Here is a 24005-nt window from a genome sequence, read left to right on the forward strand (position 1 = left end):
CCTGCCAGGGCAGCTGTGAAGGGCCTTCCCTACAGGCATCAGAGCCAAGTCAGAGCAAACAGCACCTGGCCATTTGGGCAAAGTCTGGCCCCAGAGATGGCATCCCAGGGAGCTCTCATGGCCCCTTTCAAGCCAACACGTCCATGGGAGGTCACGCTTCCAACTAGCAAATTGTGTTGAATCAACTGAAAGCATTTCCTTAATCCTGAGCTGGAATTGGGCACTGGCCTTTCACAGCACGTGATAACCTCCGGGGCTCAGAGAAACCAGAGGTGGACGTGGCCCAGAGCTTCGCAAGACGCCTGAGTTTCGGCTCATGAATCAGGTGGTCTCCTGCTTCTCCAGGTGTGAATGAGGCCAGCTCTTTATGGCAGAGCTGCTCAGGAAGTGGACATAAAATCCATCATTGTGTGTTACTAAAGGGAGGCCTGGGAAGCCTGGCATGTCCGTGTCCATGCTCACGGTTAAGTCGGAGCACCATAGGATCACCCTGAGCAGCTGAGTCTCAATAGGCCTGTCCCCACACCACACACACAAGCACGTGCACACACACTCCAATGCACACACGCTCCAAAGCACACATACACACCATGACATACACGTGTGAGCACACAGAGACACACACCAGCATGGAAGGACGCAGACATGTCCACCTAGGGGGGCGTGTACACGCACATGACACTCAGCACACACTCAGCACACACAGGCCTCTCGAGGGGTGAGAGCTCAACGTCCAGAAGGCAGGCCTCCCCTGCGCCCCCAGGCCTGTGCCCACCGCCATGTGGTGCTGCCTTGTCCCGAGCAGACAGCCTCCCCCCAGCCTGGGGGCCCTGGGGCAGGACCTGCTGTTACCCCTGCACCCCCAGCCCCCCGGCCCTGGCCTGGATGCTGCTGCTCTGTGCCGAAGGTCTCCCCTGACCGGTCACCCCGGGCGCTCTGCAGGACCCAGGCACCAACAAGCCGGAAAGCCCGACGAAGTTTTCAGACAGGATGCGAGCGTACAGAGCTCAGAAACTGACGTGTGGAAGATTCATAGTCTTCGCGAAGACTGAAGAGAAAGGAGCATTGTTACTTTTGCTAACCTGGAAAGGGGCCTTCTCCAGGTAGGCTGATGCCCGAAAGCTCAGTGCAAAGGTGAGCATCATGCCCCCGAGAGACCCAGCCCCCAAGCCCTGGGCTCTGCCTGGAATGGGCCCTGTTTACCTCCTCCGGCTGCTCCCCACCTCATGCATTCACCCAGCTTGTTGGCAGGCCCCGTGGCAGAGGCTGCCAGATACCTGGCAGGACCTCAGAGTCACAAACTAAATGTAGCCTCGATGTCCCTGAAATAGAGCAAGGGAAAGTCCAGTGCCAGGAGCTGAGGTCAGCCAAGGATGCTGCATGATCCACCCTGGGTCTTCTCAGCAAGATTGCATTCATCAAATGCTTCCGAGTATCAGGAGTGTCATTGAGGTCATGGTGCCAAGTGACGATTCCTGCAGTACTGGCCCAACTCACAGCAAGCTGCCATGACATCCACAGACAGGAGGTGCCTGATGGTAGGTGTGACTCAGCCCCGTGCATTTCCTTTTGGAAAACGGAGCCTGGACTGGCCTCCACGGCTAGTCCTGTCTGACGCCTCCACCCTGTGTGGTGTCCAGTTAGGAGATGATGACAGAGGAGGAGAGGGACCTTGTAGAGAATGTATCTCCGCAGCCCAGGAGAATGGACAACTTACGTGAGATAGAAAACTCTGGAAGACTTGATTCTCATTGTCATCACAAGATGGATATGCACAAGACCCGGAGTTAAACTTCCCCATCAGAAACATTAGACTGGCTGTGTGTGTGTGATGAATATTCCAGGGGAGGCCAGGGGTCCCTGGGTGGAGCTCTCTGTGAGTTTGCATGTTACTTGCGACAGGATGAGGCCTCATATCCTAACAAAGACAGACCAGCCACACTGCTGGAGAGAAACAGCCCCAGAACATGAGGCTGCAGAGCCCTGCTGGCTCCCAGGAAGTCCTCAGGCCTGCGTGCAAGGCCATCAGGCCCTGGAATCACGGGTTCTCATGGGCATGAGGAAATACATGAATGAATGAATGAAGTCACAAAATTGCCATCTATGAAAAAAGACACCTGACCCAACAGTCACCGGTTTAAATGATCGTAACTGAGCATTTACCCACGTGTCCCAGCGCTGGGAGAAGGCCCCGCAAGGGGCTCGGGGTAGAGTGGTGGTGGGCGTCCAGGTGCAGCAGCTGCAGGACCACCCCTCCCTCACTGTTAACACCCCATCAGATGGGGTATTTGTTATCATCAACGATCCTACACGGACTGGCACATCATAATTACCCAACGTCCGCAGTTACCATTAGGATTCACTCTTTAGGTTGTACTTTCATGGGTTTGTTTTTCGTTTTGCGATCACTAAGCCGTGTCCAACTCTTTGTGACCCCAGGGACTGCAGCACACCAAGCTTCCCTGCCCTTCACCGTCTCCCAGAGCCTGCTCAAACTCATGTCCGTGTGTCGGTGACACCACCCAACCACCTCATCCTCGGTTGCCCTCTTCTCCTCCTGCCCTCAGTCTTTCCCAGAATCAGGGTCTTTTCCAATGAGTCGGCTCTTTGCATCAGGTGGCCAAAGTACTGGAGTTTCACCTTCAGCAACAGTCCTTCCAATGAATATTCAGAACTGATTTCCTTTAGGATTGACTGATTTGATGTCCTTTTAGTCCAAGGAAGTCTCAAGACTCTTCTCAAGTAAATAAATAAATAAATAAAACTGGAAAAAAAAAAGACTCTTCTCCATCACCCCAACACCACAGTTTAAAAGTATCAATTCTTCGGCGCTCAGCCTTCTTTATGGTCCAACTCGCACCTCCGTACATGACTACTAGAAAAAACATCTTTAACTATATAGACCTTTGTCAGCAAATTGATGTCTCTGCTTTTTAATACATTGTCTAGGTTTGTCATAGCTTTTCCTCCAAGGAGCAAGCGTCTTTTGACACTGTGGGCTGAAGTCACCATGTGCAATGATTTTGGAGCCCAAGAAAATAAAATCTTCCCCTGTTTCCACTGTTTCCACATCTATTTGCCATCAAGTGATGAGACTGGATGCCACAATCTTGGTTTTTTGAATGTTGAGATTTAAGCCAGTGTTTTCACTCTCTTCTTTCACCTTCATCAAGAGGCTCTTCGGCTCCTCCTCGCTTTCTGCCATTACAGTGGTATCATCTGCATATGTGAAGTTGTTGATTACTGTGGTCTGTACACACAGGTTAGGTCTTTCCAGGTGGCTCAGTGGTAAGGAGTCCGGCTGCCAGTGCAGGAGACTCGGGTTTGATCCCTGGGTCAGGAAGATCCCCTGGAGAAGGAAATGGCAACCCACTGCAGTGTTCTTGCCTGGAGAACCCCATGGACAGAGGAGCCTGGCGGGCTAGAGTCCGTGGGGTTGCAAAGAGTGGGGCACAACTGGGCACAACAATGGCCACACCAAGGTTATTTTGAAAGAGAGACAGCACGCTTGTGCATATTTATTTGTGAATAATATTTTGAAACCTACTGTGATATACCTATGAACTACCATTAGCGTCAGCACACACCTCAGTCCCCTGCCAGAGTCCAGTCTCTCTGGCCCACGTAATCACTTCTGGCCAACAGGACACGTGAGCAGTAATGATGTCAGGTCCAGGCTGAAGCGGTCAGAAGCATCAGAAACCCCAGTCTCTCCCCTCCTGCTGTGGCTGGTCCTGTGGCTGTCTGTCCCACATGTGCAGCTGTGTGTCAGTGGGATCTAATTCAGCAGGCAGCCTTCACGACCTTCTACGCATCATCTCACTGATTTGTGTAGTATGTGTACTGTGGGCAAGACAGAAAGACTTGGTGTGTCAAATCAGTGTAACCTGAGGATTTATCTGTAACCACAGCGGACCACGGTGTTATCATAATACTGTAAATTCTGGTGCAGAGGTAGAGAGCTGCAGAAATAAAAACCTAAGGTATGTGATATGAACTCAACGGGAGAATACTATGTGGCAAGGAAACTGATTCCAGAAGCTGAAACAAGGGAGGTCCATTTCACAAAACAGAAAAGGGGTAATGTGTGCTAGTTTACTTACTTGGGTTCAGAAGAATTTTACAAGAAGGACAATTGAGCCAGAAAGGCTCAGCTCTTTTGCAAACACAGATAAGAGAAAATAATAAGACTCCAGAATCTGGGGCCCCTGCAAGGCTGGATGACCTGATTATTTCTAGACTCCAAAGAGTGAAACACAGGACTTTAAATAACCAAAGGGTAAAAATACAGTAAAACTTCAAAGTAGCCTCTATTAAGGAAAGGGAGATTTCCTGGGGATGATAAAGCAAAGAAATATAGTACTTGCAAGCCCTGTGCCCTGATGAGAATGCCCTCCTTAACCAAAGTCTGCCCAGTTCTTCTGAGTCCTCCTTTTAAATAGACTTCCTTTTAACTAGACCTTGAAACTAGTCTTTGGTCCTGAGTCCAGGTTTAGCAAGGTCCTGCTAAACTAGTTTAATGAGAATCCTCCCACCCTTGATATCCAATCAAGTTCCTCTTCGCCAACCCTTGATCGCTAGCCAGTTCCTCCTAGTGATTTTCCCTCACTCTTCCTATGGGCTTTAATCCCCACTGGGCTTGCTGTACCCCTAGCTGAGTCCAGCCTCTCCCCTCAATTGCAATAGTCCTGAATAAAGTCTTCTTTGCTTGTTCAACTCTGTCCCATGGGATTCTTCCATAGCATCCTGGAAAGTAGCTGTGAATATATTTATAGGATACAGACCAGGCTCCACCCAGTTTTCATGGGAAGTGTGTTGCCATATGAACCGTGATCCTTCTTAGAAAGGCACGTGAATGTTTGAGACTTGGGTTCCAGGCAATTGGGAGGCTGACAAAACTCTCCACCTTCCCAAACAGATGTGGTCCCTGAAGCCCACATCCGATTTTGTGGAATTTGAGAGTGAGTCTGTTACTGTGGCCCACATCAACATTACTTGAAAACATATCCATTTGTTTATATATGCATATTTATATATGTAGTTTGGAAAGAGTTTGCAGTAATTAAGTCTATTGGAAGTTGTGTCTGGAGGGTCATCATGCGACGTGTGTGTGTGTGTGTGTGTGTGTGTGTGTTTGTTGGGATGTAAGGGGGAAAGAAGCCGTAGATTTAGACTACACCTGGAGTAAGTTTCCCTAGAACCTGACACTCTACATTCAGTACTGTTCATGTACTACGGCCACAAGATAACAAGCCGAAGTGCAGTAATGAAAAAGTAGTTAAATATGCACTATGGACTCTGTATGAAAAACAGATGACTAGTGAGAACCCACTGTGGAGCTCAGGGAGCCCTCCTCAGTGCTCCGTGGGGACCTGAATGGGAAGGAAGGCCGAAGGGACGGGATGCGTGAACATGGAGAGCTGATTCACTTTGCAGCACAGCAGAAGCACAACATTGCAAAGCAACTATACCCCAATAAAAATTAACTTAAAAAATAAAGGACATCAGACCCTTAGTGAGAGCATCTCTTGGTCCCTGGGACACCTTTGCCAGTTCACCTGGCTTGCGTCCTCAAAGTGCATTGCACACAGCTCTCCAGAGGGAGTGCTGTCTCCCTGAGAACCCTCTCCTCCTGTGTCTTTCCTTCTCTTGACTGATTCTTTCAGCAGATATGCTTCTGCATCCTGCCTGTGTCACAGGGACCCAGTGGTGAACCGAGTCCATCAAGCTAGTAATACAGACAGGCACAAACCAAACGCTCCAATGAATGTCCCGGCTCTTGGGTGACATGTGTTTCTACCATGAGGTGAACGAAGTCATCGGGGCCAGAACCTGCCGCGTTGCAATGTAGGGTGTCCCTTTGTCCCAATTAGCAGGGGAAAGCTTGATTGTGACCCTTGCTCTGTCTTCCCACTTGATTTAGTATTTCCCCCAAATTCTAGTTTTTAGCAAAATATCTGTATTGTTAGTTGCACCAAAATAAAGTAAAAAGGGTTCCATAGTGCTCTTCTTGACAGCTCCAGCTACAGGTGTGATCCAGTCTAAGAAGAGCTCGTGAGTTTTGCATGACCTTCCTTTCAAGGGCAGAGTGCGGGGCACTTGGTGAGGAAGATGCTTGGATGAAGCAACCAGGAGTAGCTAAGTCCTTCTCGCAAGTCATAAAGGGAACCGTTCTAAACCTGCCGCTCCTGCCACCAGTTGATTTACTAGGCAGTTTTGTCACTTGCCTGCTGAGGCCTGTGCGAAGCCTCCTTGCCTCCCATCAGCAAGGTGAGTGGTGGACGCGGGAAACCACAGATTAGGCAGAGTCACATGACCTAGAGCATCTGAATGGTCTGCAGCTTCTGTTATAAAAATCTACAATTACTGGTTTATCTTATGTGATTTTTTTTTCATTAAATGCATCCAGCTGTAATAAGCTAAAAAACAAAGGTGCATGTCTGGTGGAAAATTACTTCTGTTTTTGGAGAACACTGATGGTATACGTGTACCAGGCATGACCTCTCTGCCCATGTTTATCACCTGCATGGCCGTGAAGGACATGGTGACCTCACAGCCCACCCAGCAATCAAAGACACCCACCTGCTGGGGGAGTAGCAGCGATTTTATCAAGATAATGCCTCAAGGCGCTGATTTAACACAAGCAGCTGGCAGAAAGTAAGTAAGCTACTCACTCTGAGTAGCTTGATTTTAAATCAAATAGCTGTTTTCTAAATTAATTTTGCCGGTTTTCAATTCCAAGTTCCCTTACGCATGGGCAAAAATTGAAGAAACATCTATTAATAGGTTGGCTCCATAACAGAAAAGCTTTGCAAACCGCTAAATGACGCAGTTTTCTACCAGTGTCGTCAGATGCTTCAAATAGAAAACAAGATTATTACAGTAATTGTTAAACATTTTACTCAATTCATGAAATCAATAAAAAGCTTTTGGAAGTTTATTTTGATGAAGGTGAAACATTATTATTAATGTTCTGCTATATTCAGCTAAAAATTTAACACTGAATGTAGAATTATTTTTGGGTAATGATGTGAAGGCACATTTTGGTGAAGCAAAACATCATGGCAAAAACAAAATTCTTACTGAAATAAAAAAAATCCATGAATTAGAATTTCACTTTGAACTGATTGGGCTTCCCTGGTGTCTCAGCTGGTAAAGAATCTTCCTACAATGCAGGAGACCTGGGTTTGATCCCTCGGTGGGGAAGATCCCCTGGAGAAGGGAATGGCTACCCACTCCAGTATTCTGGCCTGGAGAATTCCATGGACTGTGTAGTCCCCGGGGTTGCAGAGAGCTGGATGTGACTGTGCGACTTTCCCTTTGCACTGATCACAGTGCATCCACAACACATGTGCACGTGTGCTCGGTCACGTCCGACTCTTACAGCCCCGTGGACTGTGGCCTGCTAGGCTCTGTCCCTGGGATTCTCCAGGCAAGAATACTGGAGTGGGTTGCCATTTCCTTCTCCAGGGGATCTTCCCAACCCAGGGATTGAACCTGGTCTCCTGCAGATTCTTTACTACTGAGCCATGGGGGAAGCCCCTACAATGCATCAGTCAGTTCAGTCACTCAGTCTTTATGACCCCATGGACTCAGCACGCCAGGCTTCCCTGTCCATCACCAACTCCCAGAGCTTGCTCAAACTCATCACTGTTGAGTTGGTGATGCCATTCAACCATCTCATCCTCTGTCGTCCCCTTCTCCTCTTGCCTTCAGTCTTTCCCAGCATTGGGGTCTTTCCTAATGAGTCAGTTATTCACAGCCGGTGGCCAAAATATTGGAGCTTCAACTTCAGCATCTTTAGCATCAGTCCTTCCAACGAATATTCAGGACTGATTTCCTTTAGGATGGACTGGTTGGATCTCCTTGCAGTCCAAGGGGCTCTCAAGAGTCTTCTCCAATACCACAGTTCAAAAGCACCAATTATCCTGCACTTCAGTTCAGTTCAGTTCAGTCGCTCAGTCGTGTCTGACTCTTTGCAACCCCATGAATCGCAGCACTCCAGGCCTCCCTGTCCATCACCAACTCCCGGAGTTCACCCAGACTCACGTCCGTCGAGCCAGTGATGCCGTCCAGCCATCTCATCCTCTGTCATCCCCTTCTCCTTCTGCCCCTAATCCCTCCAAGCATCAGAGTCTTTTCCAATGAGTCAACTCTTCGCATGAGGTGGCCAAAGTATTGAAGTTTCAGCTTTAGCATCATTCCTTCCAAAGAAATCCCAAGGCTGATCTCCTTCAGAATGGACTGGTTGGATCTCCTTGCAATCCAAGGGACTCTCAAGAGTCTTCTCCAACACTACAGTTCAAAAGCATCGATTCTTCGGTGCTCAGCCTTCTTCACAGTCCAACTCTCACATCCATACATGACCACAGGAAAAACCATAGCCTTGACTAGACGAACCTTTGTTGGCAAAGTAATGTCTCTGCTTTTGAATATGCTATCTAGGTTGGTCATAACTTTCCTTCCAAAAAGTAAGCGTCTTTCAATTTCATGGCTGCAATCACCATCTGTAGTGATTTTGGAGCCCAAAAAAATAAAGTCTGACACTGTATCCACTGTTTGCCCATCTATTTCCCATGAAGTGATGGGACCGGATGTGCTTAGCTTTCTTTATTGTCCAGTTTTCACATCCATGTATGACTACTGGAAAAACCATAGCCTTGACTAGATGGACCTTTGTCGGCAATGTAATATCTCTGCTTTTTAATATGCTATCTAGCTTCTTCATAGCTTTTCTTCCAATGCAGTTACATTCAAACTGTATTCTATTGGTTCAGATATTCCCCTAGTCAAAATAGGAGTTCGATTATTAGATGTACAAAATTTTAATATATGCAAAGAACAACTAAACCATATACTTTTTGGTTAATGATGATATTAAATGTGAATGAATGTTAGCTATCTAGGGGAATTAAAATCAACTTTGACCTCTATGTCATGCTGTCTAAAAATTTAATTCAGTGTGGCTATTGGGCTTGAACAGAAAGCTAAAACCACAGAGGTTCTAGAACAAAGTGTAAGCTTTTATCTTCATAAAAACTATAGACACAAAAGCACTAACAAGAAAAGGAAAAAAAACGATCAATTAGACTTCATCAATACTATTAATTTATGTTCTTCAGGGGCCTCTCCAGTGTCTCAGTGGTAAAGAATTTGCCTGCCGAGAAGAAGGAGACTTGAGTTCAATCCCTGACCCAGGAGCCCACATGTCATAGGCAACTAAGCCCATGTGCATCAACTCCTGAGCCTATACTTCAGAACCTGGGGACCCTAGAACCCACACAGCCTGGAGCCTGTGCCCCAGAATAAGAAACCTGTGCACCACAGCGCAGAGTGGCCACTACTCACTGCAACCAGAGAAAAGCGCACAGGGTAATGAAGACCCAGCGCAGCCAGAAACAAAATAAAGGAAAAAAAGCTATGCTCTTCAGAAGGCACACTTAAGGAAAGGGAAAGGGAAGACCTAGCCAGGGGAAAATATTCACGATACATATATATCTGACAACAGACATGTATTCAGAGTATATATTTTTTTAACTCCAACAAATCAATAATAAAAACAAACAACCTAATCTTAAAAGGAGGCAAAAGATTTGAACCGAGAACTCACCAAAGAAAATACATACCGGTCTTAAAAAGGGAAACAATGATGTACCGACAAAGGTCTGTCCAGTAAAAGCCATAGTTTTTCCAGTAGTTATGTACTGATGTAGTTGGACCATAAAGAAAGCTGAGCACCGAAGAACCGATGCTTTGGAACTGCGGTGTTGGAGAAGACTCTTGAGAGTCCCTTGGACTGCAAGGAGATCCAACCAGTCAATCCTGAGGGAAATCAGCCCTGAACATTCATTAGAAAGACTGATGCTGAAGGTCCAATAATTTGGCCACCTGATGCAAAGAACTGACTCATTAGAAAAGACCCTGATGCTGGGCAAGATTGAAGGCAGGAGGAGAAGGGGACAACAGAGGATCAGACGGGTGCATAGCATCACTGATTCAGTGGACATGAGTTTGAGCAAGCTCTGGGACTTGGTGATGGGCAGGGAAGCCTGGCGTGCTGCAGTCCATGGGGTCACAAAGAGTCGGACACGACTGAGCGACTGAACTGAACTGAACTTCAAACTTATGAAAAGGAACTCACTATCGTGAGTCATCAGAGATAGGACATTAAAATCACAGTGAGGTTCCACTCTTGAAGGGTGATAATTAAAGTGACTGACAGTACCAAGTCTTAGGAATTTAGAGCACCTGGCATGGCAAAGTAGAGTCACTTTGACAAACAGGCAGCTTCTTTTCAGGTTAAACGTACTTTTACTATGCAACCCCGCAACTCCACTTGAAGGCATGTATCTAAGAGATATGAAAGACAATGACAAGAAAATGGCTTGTAGAATAATATTCATAGCAGTTATATTCATTATTGCCCTAAGCTGGAGACCATCCAACTTCCACAACCGGAGATTGCATAAAACATTTTGCTCAGCCAAGGAAGCCAGACATAAAAGAACACACACTCATGACTTACGATTCCATTTATATGGAGTTCAACAGCAGGCAATGTAATTCATGGGGATAGAAAGCAGAGCAATGGTCTCTCTGGGGCTGGGGAGAGCGATTGACTGCAGAGCAGCTTGAGGGGACTTTCTGAGATAGAAACTAGTCTGTGTCTGATTGGGATGTTGGCTACACAGGTATCTACACCATTGTCAACTCTTAGCAGAATAAAAGCTTACAGTTTGTACATTTACCTTAAGTTACACAAGAAAGTAAAAACAACAAGATAACAAAACCAGATTAATTTAATATTTATTGCTTTTCAGTTGCTCAGTCTTGTCCAACTCTTTGTGACCCCATGGACTGCAGCCCTCCAGGCTCCCCTGTCCTCCACGATCTCTTGGACTTGGGTCAAATTCACGCCCATTGAGTCGGCGATGGACGGTAGCCTGCAGGCCCCTATGTCCACGGGATTTTCCGGGCAAGAATACTGAAGTCGGTTGTCATTTCCTTCTGCAGGGGATCTCCTCAACCCAGAGATCAAACCCATATTTCCTGCATTGGCAGACAGATTCTTTACCACTGAGTCACCAGAGAAGCCCTGAAAATTTCTAGATCTGAGTATTTAATACTGTAGAGTAAGAAAATCTTACCTTTTGAAGCTTTCAGCAAATTTAAATTATCTAAGCTATTTTTTAAAAAAGGACAATGAAATTTAACCCTAAAGAGGAATTAAGCTACTAAATAAAAGATGAGAATTTATATGGTGCTCAAAATATAATTTTGAAGTTTTATGTCTCAGCTCTTGTGAAGGATTTCTGATGGAACTTTTAATTGCATAAATGGATATCTAGCACCAGAATGGGATGAAATTGAAACCTATAATTTTTAACATCAAAATTTGATTAAACATTTAAAATATTCATAAATGAGGACAATTTAATAAATTTTGTCTTTCAAAAATATTTATTAAAGAACAGTACTTTGAATGGAGGAAGAAAGTCAGAAACTATGAAGGTCTCTGACCTGAAACATACCACATATATCAGCATCTGTAGGAAGAATATTTTCTCAATTAAAAGGGAAAGAGACACGTGTACCCCAATGTTCATCGCAGCACTGTTTATAATAGCCAAGACATGGAAGCAACCTAGATGTCCATCAGCAGATGAATGGATAAGAAAGCTGTGGTACATATACACAATGGAGTATTACTCAGCCATTAAAAAGAATACATTTGAATCAGTTCTAATGAGGTGGATGAAACTGGAGCCTATTATACAGAGTGAAGTAAGCCAGAAGGAAAAACATAAATACAGTATACTAACGCATATATATGGAATTTAGAAAGATGGTAACAATAACCCTGTGTACGAGACAGCAAAAGAGACACTGATGTATAGAACAGTCTTATGGACTCTGTGGGAGAGGGAGAGGGTGGGAAGATTTGGGAGAATGGCAATGAAACATGTAAAATATCATGTAGGAAACAAGTTGCCAGTCCAGGTTCGATGCACGATGCTGGATGCTTGGGGCTGGTGCACTGGGACGGCCCAGAGGGATGGTATGGGGAGGGAGGAGGGAGGAGGGTTCGGGATGGGGAACACATGTATACCTGTGGTGGATTCATTTTGATATTTGGCAAAACTAATACAATTATGTAAAGTTTAAAAATAAAATAAAATTAGAAAAAAAAATGCTATGATTATAGAGAAGAGTCAATTAAGGACACCAACAGCTTCAAATTTATTAACCATAAAATGCAACTTTGTGGTATTATAGCTAATTTTTTAAAAATACTACAAAAAGATATACTAAAACTACATTATACAGAAAAATATCAGTGACCAAATATGAACAATAAATATGCTAAATAACTGATAAAATATGTGAATATGTAGCAAAATAATTATTCTGCTGTTATTTTAATGTTCATATGATCAGTAGAAAAATTAAATTTTCCTTTAATGTATATGGTACCTTAATGGTTATACAATTTTTCATAGCCGTTTAATAGAATTATTTTAGAGGCCCATCAATGTAGTAAAGAATAACTGTCATTCAGTAAATAAACATTTAAAAGTTACTTAAATTATATTTATTTCCTCTCTTGTGTTCCCCAAACTGTCCCAGTTTGGATGGCAAATTTGATCAAACTACTTAGCCACATTCAAATTATGGTGTTGGAGAAGACTTTTGAGAGTCCCTTGGACTTCGAGGAGATCCAACCAGTCAATCCTAAAGGAAATCAGTCCTGAATATTCACTGGAAGGACTGGTGCTGAAGCTGAAGCCCCAATACTTTGGCATCTGATCCAAACCATTGGCTCATTGGAAAAGACCCCCATGCTGGGAGAGATTGAGGGCGGGAGGAGAAAGGGGTGACAGAGGATGAGATGGTTGAATGGCATCACCGACTCAATGGACATGAGTTTGAGCAACTTCCAGGAGATAGTGAAGGACAGGGAAGCCTAGTATTCTGTAGTCCATGGGGCCTCAGAGAGTTGAACATGATGTAGCAGCTGAAGAAAAACAACAACTTAGCCACATGAAGGAAGTGGCTGTTTGTCCCTAAGAGCAAAAGATAAACCAATGAAAGGCTCCAAGGAAGGGATGCCTGATTGAACTAGCATTTTGCAAATATCACATTTGGAAAACAAATAGGGGCTGCATGTTTTGAGGTGCAGACTCCTGGCTAAGAATTGGAGGGATGCTATGAGACCTGTCCATGATTTCAGGTTGGGTTTCCTGGATGTGGCTTTGGATAAAGCTCAGTGCACAAGCCACTTAATAGCAAATATTCCTGTAATCATGACCTACAGGAAGAACTGGGTTGAGGGAGAAACCAGGATGGATAATTCAGTCTCTGTAGAGCCCTACACCACCTGTAGGGACTGCTACAACTGGGAATGGCCTTCCAGCTTGCCTGAACTTGGGACATCCCTTAACTCTGAATGCAGGTCACCACAAGAAGGGCTGTGCCCCGGGGTGAGGCATCAGGGGGACTGTCTCTGAGCGGCATGCCAGCACCTGAGATGGGATGTGGCTTGTTGCAGAAGGGAGCCCTGGGCACTGCACCCCAGCAGTCACCAGGCTCACCCAGGGCTGCCGCCTATACGTACACGGGCTGTGTGCCCAGCAAAGGACTCAGTTACAGTACTAATGGAGATGGATTTTCTCATTCACACGTGGGCATCTCCTGTCAACTCATGGCAGCCCGACTTCCATTCAGGAAAATGTAGCAGAAGCAACTGATGGCACAGTCCTCCCAGGGTGGCTGTGTTTCCTAGTGCCCTGACCTGGGAGGGCACCAAGGCAAGGACCCACAGAACTGACGGTCTGTACATGGCCTGATGGGCTGAGAAAGGGCTCCAGGTAGCACAGTCAAGAATCTGGTTCCCCTCAAGGAGACGGGAAAGTCTTGGGCCTGTCTCTAGCCCTGATCTCTGCTTCCTCAGCTCTGGAGTCTTTACAGAGATGGGGGCGGGCTAGGTGGACTTGGGGAGCACAGACAAGCACACAGGATGTTCACCGCCCTGGTGGAGGCTCTCCCAGAGCCAAGGCAGATCTGCAAATTGATGCTGGCCGTAATTACTGCTCAATAATAGCTGGTTCTCCATCATTCACCTGTCTCTTGCACAGTAAGTGTGTTTGGCTGGTTATAATTCTGAGCAATCATTTTCTAATCACATTGGAAGGTAGTGATTTACCAAAATGCCATCTAACAAAATGCTGTGCACAAAAAAGAGAAGAGAAATGGCAAATTATCTTTACAAAAGAAAACAACCAAATTCCCCAAATAGCCCTTGCAGTAAAAGCTTTTTTCCTGTTTTCTGTGCTTCATCTGCTGATTCATTCTCCTTTCAAGGCTTGTTCTTCCTGTACATTTTGGTGCAAATGGAAAAGAAAATCTAGTTTTCCAATGCAAAGAGGGTAATTTACAAATATCATTTTCCAAAACTCAGCCCTGTAAATCCATTTATCGATCACAGGCAATCAAAAAGCCTTCACATTTTAGAGTTCTGCTCCCAGCCCTAAAACTCTGTCTAGCTGTTAACCTATAGATAATTTTTAGGCCCAAATTACCAATCATTATGAAAGATGATTTTAGATTGGAATCTAAAGAAGAGTTTTATAAGCAAAGAGAGCAGTCAAGAAAGCATTTAGTCAACTGTAAACCATTTGAATATGAGGTCAGTCATCCCTCAATATCCCCAGGGGATTGGTCCCAGGACCCCAGAGGATCCCAAATCCAAAATGATAGATGGAAATGAGAGATGCCAATTCCTAGTGATTCTAGGGGCCCTCAGGAACTCCTGATGCCTGTCCCTTCTCCCTCCTCACTTATAAAACCTGATGATGTAGCGTCTATCCCCACCACAGACACCTCCCATCTGCTTGGTTTCTCTCTCTAAATGGAAAATGATATAGTGTTTGCATAAACCTACTACACACATTCTCCTGCATTAAATCATCTCTAGATCGCTTATAATACTGAGGACAATGGAGATGCTATGTAAATAGTTGCCAGCCTGAAGCAAGTTAAAATTTTGCTTTTTGGAACTTTCTGGAATGTTTTTACCACATATTTTCAACCCAGTGTTGATTGAATCCATGCATGCAGAACACACCGTGGTCATCTTACTCTCCTTATCAGCAGAAATTGTGATGATGAGACCACCATCAAGGTGAAAGGGCAGAAGGCAAGGGTCTTTGAGCCTGAAGCTGCACATTGCATACCCACAGCGGTCCGTAAACGTTCAGGATGTCCACTTACCTAGTCAACAGAAAGACCCAGCTCTCGGAGTCCCCAGGTCAGGCCAGCAGAGAGGGAAGGACCCCAGGCATCTGCCCGCGAGAGTGTTTTGAAGAGGCTGTCCCACTCCCGGTAACTGGACTGGAACTGGCTGATTTAAAGGTAGAAGAATCCCCCTGGTTCCTCTCACAGAGTGAGGCTGAATCCTGCCCAACTCCCAGGTGCCCGCAGTGCTGACACCCCAGGCAGCCATCCTTGGCTGCAGCCCCTGGGATATGGCCTCTAAAACAGGCTAATGAATGACTACAGGCCCAGGGCTGTAGGAACCCGCCAGTCATTGCCTGAGTGAACCTGGGCTCCTAGCAGACTCTCCTGAGCCTCAGATGCAGGCCTTCCTCCATACGCCGCCTGCTGCCACTGAGAGGACTAAGGGACAGAACGGACAAAGGCACCTGCCCACTCCTAGCAGTCAGGAGCCCTCAGTAGCCCTTACTGCCTGTCCCTCCTCTCAGTGCTTGTAAAACCTGTTGATGTAGCTTCTTTCCCCACCACATAGATACCCGCTATTTGCTTGGTTTATTTCTATCTCTAAACATGCTCTCAAAAAACCAGGAGCCCCTCAAAATAGGGCACGTCTCCCATGGCTTGCCCTCTTTATACAGGTTTGAAGTGAAGTGAAGTGAAAGTCGCTCAGTTGTGTCCGACTCTTTGCGATCCCATGGACTATACAGTCCATGGAATTCTCCAGGCCAGAATACTGGAGGGGGTAGCCTTTCCTTTCTCCAGGGGATCTTCCCAACCCAGGGATTGAACCCAGGTCTCCTGCATTGCAGGCAGATTCTTTACCAACTGAGCCACCAGTGAAGCTTGCCACCAGTCAAAAGGAATGTTCTTAGTCCAGTGAGAACACTGTTCCCTCCAAGACTGCTCGACCTCCAACCCCAACCAGCCTCCACAACACACAGCTCTCAAGGGAAACTCAAGGACTATGAAGTATTATTCCAGGTTCACTTAAAATCCAGTACAATTAGCTTTCAAGATAACTACATAATTAGTGTGCCCTCAGGAATGTGCTGGAGAAGGCAATGGCACCCTACTCCAGTACTCTTGCCTGGAAAATCCCACAGACAGAGGAGCCTGGTAGGCTGCAGTCCATGGGGTCGCTAAGAGTCGGACACGACTGAGCAACTTCACTTTCACTTTTCACTTTCCTGCATTGGAGAAGGAAATGGCAACCCACTCCAGTGTTCTTGCCTGGAGAATCCCAGGGATGGGGGAGCCTGGTGGGCTGCCATCTCTGGGGTCACACAGAGTCGGACATGACTGAAGCGATTTAGCAGCAGCAGCAGCAGGAATGTGCTATAATACATGTGTCTTTTAAACTTCCTTCCACTAAGTGAACCAGAGATGACCGTGCTCACAGGGGCCCCAAGCCGCCACCCAGCTGGTTACCTTCCCTCAGAGTGAAGATACAGAAGCTCTTCTTTGCAGTGAGAATGGAATACGAGCGGTGTATGAACTGTGATTCACTCTTACCCAGAACCTCAGGTCAGTGTGCGGATTCACAGAGAGGAGCCCTGGGGCAGGCAAGACCTGATCCTGGTGGCATTCCAAGGGGGCAAGGGCCCCCCACGAGGCCACAGACCCAGAAATGAGCTCTGGTTTGTTTCAAAGGACAGCCTCAGGTGGAGTGCCTTGTCTTCATCCTCCCGGCTGAGGGGAAACAAACGTCTGTCCTATTTGTCCCAAGCGGCTGCTGTGTGCCACCCCTTCACACCTGGATGCAGAGACACACAGGCGAGGCTAGACCACCGTCACTCCATAGCCCCAAGATGCCATCAGTTCATGCCTGGGGGCCTCTCCACACCTCTGGGGCTGGTGTGTGTAGGAAAGGATGGTCGGTCTCCGCCATGCCTTCATAGAAACCTGCAACAAAGGACAGCCTTAGCAGAAGGTCTCAGTCAACGGAACACCCCGTGTCGGGAGCAGGTGATGGGATGAAGTGGAGACAGATGGAATCTGAGCCCTCAGAGGCATCACACTCACAAAATGCCTAGTCTCGCTTTTTAAATTTTTCTTTTAATTTTTTTTTTTGCTGTGTCCACAACAGCAGGCAGACCCTATGGCTATAAACTTCAAGAAAGCCCTGGCCTCCATCCACTACACAGGATGCAAAATCAAATATTCCTGCAGGCATAGTACTCAGCAAGATAGGTGAAAGTCGTGAGAAGAAAAGGATTTCCTCTGTTGCCTAGACACTTCCAGGATAGTATGTGTATGATTCCTGGAGGGAGGAGGTTTCTCAAAGCATTAACAATAATGTAACATCATGCCCACGGAAACAGTGCGCATTCAGTATCAGGCATAAACACTGTCTCCTTTAAGTATGGAGGTTATCACCATCTAGCATTCAAGGTGCTGGAATTTATGCAAAGAAAGCCTGTACTGTAAAGTGAGTTTTTAAGACACTGAGTAAATAGAAATGGTGGTGTTAGCAATGGCCTCTGAGGAGTCAATAGACCAGCGTAATGAGGCCAGGGAACCACGGCGACAGATGAATGAAAAGTGCTCTCGCTTCTCATTTAGTTCAGGGTCAGCCAGCAATGGGACACTGTCTTAGAGATCACAGCCATAAAGCTTCCTAGAGGCGTCCGAGCCTACATGCTTCCTTTTCAGAAGGTCTTCAGATGAGCTAACGGCGTATCTTTCTTTAGGGAAAAATGCACCTTAAGAAAAATGCACATTTCACAGACCACCGAACACACAGCCATTGGAAGCTGCTGCTGTGAGTCATGCGGGCTCCTGGGTCGCTTGAGCCCATTACCCACCTGGGGCTAGAGCAGAGATGCTGATGGCGGTCATATAAAAGGAGTCCTGTGACTGCCGATGGGCCTGGTGAGATGCGAGGAAGACGTTTGGCCACATCATGAAGAGATCTGTAAGGAAACTCACCACAGTGCTGACAGAGTTGAGGTCGCCTGGATTAACAGGTTCTTATGGTGATGCCCAGCCTTTCCGTCACTGACACCCACAAGACTTGCTCACTTGCAGCAAAGGCCAAGGAAGACATGCTTCATTTCTTAAACTCCCAGCTCCTTCCTTGTTCAAAGCACTTGCTGTTCATACTTTGATGTTATTTCACGGTGAGTGATCAAAAAACAAAACCACTATCTTCGAGTTAGTAAAGGATTAACATCGTTGCATGTATACGTGACTAGATTTGAAGGATCAGAATTTTAATTTTAAAAAATCGTTAGTAGCAGGAAGCTCCTTTTCAGAAATGAAATTGGCCATGAATATATTTTTTTCTTTCTGATCTTAGAAATAAACTCAGTTCTTATTGCACAATAGTACACGTGCATTAGTGGAAAGTTTTTGCACCAGCAAGCAATGAAATGGAAGAGACAGAAACTATATACACATATAACTTAGAGGTGGGTACTGTGATAAATAGGGCTTCTCTGATGGCTCAGTGGTTTAAAAAAAAAGCGGCCTGTCAATGCAGGAGACAGTTTGATTCTTGGATTGGAAAGATTCCCTGCAAGAGAAAATGGCAAATCCCCTGGCCAGAGGAGCCTGGTGGGCTACAGTCCACAGGGCCACAGAGTCAGACCGAACTGGGCAACCAAGCAACAACAACAACGGTGATGACATTTATCTTCTAATCTTTGTTCCAGTTGTTTTCCTCCTCTTTTTAAAAAAATTTTCAAACATTAATTTCTATTTTTCCTTCTGCTTGGTAAGTTTTATTACTTAATATGAAACAAACACGTTTCTCATATCATTAAGTAGTCTAGTTTAAAAAAATCTAACTGAAACTATCAATATCAAATTAAACTATATTCAAAATCAGCCTGCAGAAAGCTACAAAGAGACTTCCCTGGCAGTCCAGTGGTTAAGACTCTGCACTTCCAGTGCAAGGGGCATGGGTTTGATCCCTGGTCAGAGAACTAAGATCGAGCATGTTATATGGTGTGGTCAAATTAAAAAAAAAAAAAGGAAAAAAATAGTTTCTGGAGCAATGAGCAGCATTGTGGATGTATTAATCTGAGCACTGAAAAGTATTTGACTAGTAAGAGCTCAGTGCTTCGATTCTAACTCAGACCAGGAGTCTGGAATGGAGAACATTTGCTACTTTGCAGAAACCCCAGTACACATGTCCCTATTTTATGTTCAAGAGATAATATTCAATAATAAAAAAAGAATAACAGTCCAATCAAAAGAGCAAAAATTTTAACAGATCATTTCACAAAAGAAAAATACACGATAATTAACAGGCACATTAAAAATGCTTTATTATCATTAGTTCTCAGTGAAATGCAAATGAAAACCACAAGGAGATACTACTTAACACCCCCTAGAATCACTAAAACTAAGACTGACCATACAAAAGTTTGAAGGGATTGTTCTAACGGGGACTCTTGCACATTGTTCATGGGAATGTAGAATGTAACAAACACCTTGGATGAAAATCTGTTTGTGTTTTTCATAAAACTAAACACACTTACCTTGTGATCTGATAATTCCACTCCTTGTTGTTTATCTAGAGCTTCCCAAGAGGCACTAGTGGTAAAGAACCTGCCTGCCAATGCAGGAGACTCAAGAGACATAGGTTTGATCCCTGGCAACCCACTCCGGTATTCTTGCCTGGGAAATTCCATGGACAGAGGAGCCTGGTGGGCCACAGTTCATGGGGTTGCAAAGAGTCAGACACGACGGACACATACACACACACAGGAGTTTATCTAAAATAAAATAAAACAAAGTAACTATATTATGTTTAAAAAGCTAAGTCAAAAAGGTTTTCTGAAGCATTAGACCTATTCGAGTGTAAGTTTCTTGAAGATGCAAGTTTGCAGTCTACGCAACTAAGGATTCTCACTTAGTCTTTGCCCCACTGACCCACAGCACAGAGCAGAATGACTTCCCTCTAGTGGCAATCTGCTAATAAAATCTTGCAAATGTCAGTGAATCAACAAATGAATAGAAAGTTCTATTTAAATGATGAATAATTTTAATGACTTGGCTTTATCCAGCTCATTTCACGCACAATGTGTGGGATGAGGTGGGGGATAACTCAGTATCCCACAAGCAATAAACATGCCAGAAAAACAGCATCCTCTGTTCACTCATCAGCAGATCATTGTCAAGCACCCAGTGAGGGCGTTGAAGGAATTCATCAGCTGGTCTGATTTGTTCTGGTGGTGAGTCTGGCAATAAGCAGAGCATAAACAGGACATACTGTGCTCCACCAAGACCAGAAGCCTGCACCTTTCTCCAATGTGACTTGGTGCCATTTAGAAAAACTCTTCTAGGGTGATGCTATGAGCATTGATTTGGTCAAGTGCATCCTCAAACGCACCTTTCAATTCCAAAAGGCTGAAAAGCTGAAAACTGGTGTGCATCTACGGATTGTGTTTTCTGTTCTGGGGGAATGAGAGTTACTGCCTCTCACTCCCTGAACAAGCTGGGACCTTCGAGAAAAGATCCTTCTATTGTAACTCCTGGACTAGAGAAGCTTGCCATAGTTGGAATCTCTTAAATCAACCAAATTGCTGTGTTCCAGCTAGATTCTTCTTCCTAGAACTAAAAACTTAAAGCAATGAGAGACAATGTAGTCTTTAAAGTGAACAAATAGCTTTCGAGTGCAGGGATTCCTTGAAAGAGTAGTCGCTTTCCCACCTAACGTATTATTAGCAAACACTTCAGCACCGCAATTATTCTCACAGCGGCTCCTGGAACACAAGTGAAAATGTCACTGTTAATGTCTTTCTGTGAGAATCTGGTACTGAGGACAGTTTAATTGGCTGTAACAGTCCTGAAATAAGATGTAAATTATATAAATAGTTAAAACCCTCAAAGTCTGTGCAAACACGCTTTAAGTGAATCGCTCACAGTTAGAAGGTCTGGTGGCCCAGTGGGGCCTCAGACTTCCACACTCAACCCCACGAAGCCAGTGAAACAGTCTGGAGTGGCTGTGTTTTGGGTCACAAACGGCTCACATTCCTCCCTGTCCTGACAGGGAGGCGGGTCTGTGTGCAGTGGGAAAACAGAATTATTTGTTCCCAGGCCCCAAGGCTTTTTGAGTTTTTCATTATTCTTTGAGTTTCAAATCTTCTTTCTGTCTGTAATAGAATGAAAGGGCAACAGGTAGGAAGCCCAGGGGTCTGCAAACAGAGGAAATAGGCTGCAAGTGTCAGGCAGTTTTTTGTCTCTCTCTTAAGCAGCAGGAAGAAACAGACAAGTGTTAGGTTTTTTCCCTTCTCTACACAGATTTATACAGAGGCTTCTCTTAAAATTCTGGGTTGCCATGACGACACCTGGCTCCACCTGAACTTAACTTTTCTCAAACCTGGAGCTAACCAATGTGTTTTTCTTATGGAAATGTTTGTCTTAAGCTATGTTAAAGAGTTTATGTGTTTACCCTAGACTCTGTCTTCAGGTCGGTTCTGCCTGAGACTCAGAACCGACTTGACAAACCAGTGCGTCGTACTCAGACGTTGCCCTCCTGATCCATGCTAATGAAACTGTGTATTTGCTTGGAAATCTGCCTTTCTTCAAGATTCACGTCAATCCTTTTATGGCCCAGGATGACTCACCCAGTGCCAATGTTATCTCAAAATGCATGTGTGGGTGAGGGCCCTGGTGCCATTCTCTGAGTTTTGAGACATTTCCTTTCTCTAATTAGCAGACCGCTAGTAGCTATATAACCTCCAGCTAAAGACTAGCAGGGGGCACTCTTTCTGCTCCCTTCTGATGTCTATGTCAGAAGCTTTCTCTATCTCTTTTATACTTTAATAAAACTTTACTACACAAAAGCTCTGAGTGATCAAGCCTCATCACTGGCCCCGAATTAAATTCCTCTTCTCTGGAGGCCAAGAATTCCGGCATCCTTAGTGGTTCAGCAACAACCTTTCAGGAGCTGATTATAAAACCCACCTGCAAACACCAGCTGAGACAGAGAGAACACTGGACCTGCCTTCCCAGTGATGGAGCGGTGCCTGCCCGCAGCGCTGAGACTAGCGACCCTGCACGGGTCTCCACCTCAGCTCTGCAAACTCCTCGGCTTACTTATGAGGCCTTGTGTTGAACTAGTCTGGGTAATACAGGGCCACGGTGTGCAGGTCCACAGCAGGGAAAAAGGAACAATCAGGCCAGAAGACATGAGCTAGACAAGGGTGGCAGGGGCGCTAGCGGGCCAAAGGACACGCTAATCACACGGCTTGGGCAGACTCCCAGAGACGGTGGAGGGCCAAAGGACACGCTAATCACACGGCTTGGGCAGGCTCCCAGAGACGGTGGAGGGCCAAAGGACACGCTAATCACACGACTTGGGCAGACTCCCAGAGACGGTGGAGGACAGGGAAGCCTGGCGCACTGCAGTCCACGGGGTCGCAGAGTCGGACACAACTTGCTGACTCAACAACAACAACAATAATCACATGATTATGCGTAAACGACTACACGCGCCCATCCGACCTGCAGGCAGAGGGCCGGAGGGGACAGGGTTAACGCTACAGGCCACGTCCTTGTCCCTTCTCTGGGGTGGAGCTGAACCACCTGGCTACAGCCCCAGTCCTGTATAGCACCCCCGCAAGGGACCTGCGCTGTGGGGACACGATGCCTTAGTCTGCCCCCCTCCAGCCCCAGTCCTGTATAGCACCCCCTCCAGGGACCTGCGCTGTGGGGACATGACGCCCTTCGCCTGCCCCCCTTCAGCCACAGTCCTGTATAGCATCCCCCACGAGGGACCTGCGCTGTGGGGACACGATGCCCTTAGCCTGCCCACCTCCAGCCCCAGTCCTGTATAGCACCCCCCCCCAGGGACCTGCGCTGTGGGGACACGACGCCCTTAGCCTGCCCGCCTCCAGCCCCAGTCCTGTATAGCACCCCCCAGGGACCTGTGCTGTGGGGACACGATGCCTTAGTCTGCCCCCCTCCAGCCCCAGTCCTGTATAGCACCCCCCAGGGACCTGTGCTGTGGGGACATGATGCCTTAGTCTGCCCCCCTCCAGCCCCAGTCCTGTATAGCATCTCCCCCCAGGGATCTGCGCTGTGGGGACATGATGCCCTTCGCCTGCCCCACTCCAGCCCCAGTCGTGTATAGCACCCCCAACCCAGGGACATGTGCTGTGGGGACATGACGCCCTTCGCCTGCCCCCCTTCAGCCACAGTCCTGTATAGCATCCCCCGTGAGGGACCTGTGCTGTGGGGACACGATGCCCTTAGCCTGGCCCCCTCCAGCCCCAGTCCTGTATAGCACCCCCCAGGGACCTGTGCTCTGGGGACACGATGCCCTTAGCCTGCCCCCTCCAGCCCCAGTCCTGTATAGCATCTCCCCCAGGGACCTGCGCTGTGGGGACATGATGCCCTTAGCCTGCCCCCCTCCAGCCCCAGTCCTGTATAGCATCTCCCCCCAGGGACCTGCGCTGTGGGGACACGACGCCCTTAGCCTGCCCGCCTCCAGCCCCAGTCCTGTATAGCACCCCCCAGGGACTTGCACTGTGGGGACACGACGCCCTTAGCCTGCCCACCTCCAGCCCCAGTCCTGTATAGCACCCCCCAGGGACCTGTGCTCTAGGGACACGATGCCCTTAGCCTGCCCCCTCCCCAAGGCGGCACTGCTACCAGGTGAAGCACACCGCGGCACCCGCCTGCCTCGCTCCGCTTCGGGACGGCTCTGTAAAGCGTAACTGACACACAGGGGAGAGAGTGGTTTCCTGGTAACCAGCATCATTCCTCACCTGCTGCGGCCG

The sequence above is a fragment of the Bos mutus genome, chromosome 20 (assembly GCF_027580195.1).
Source record: "Bos mutus isolate GX-2022 chromosome 20, NWIPB_WYAK_1.1, whole genome shotgun sequence".
NCBI classification, from domain to species: Eukaryota; Metazoa; Chordata; class Mammalia; order Artiodactyla; family Bovidae; genus Bos; species Bos mutus.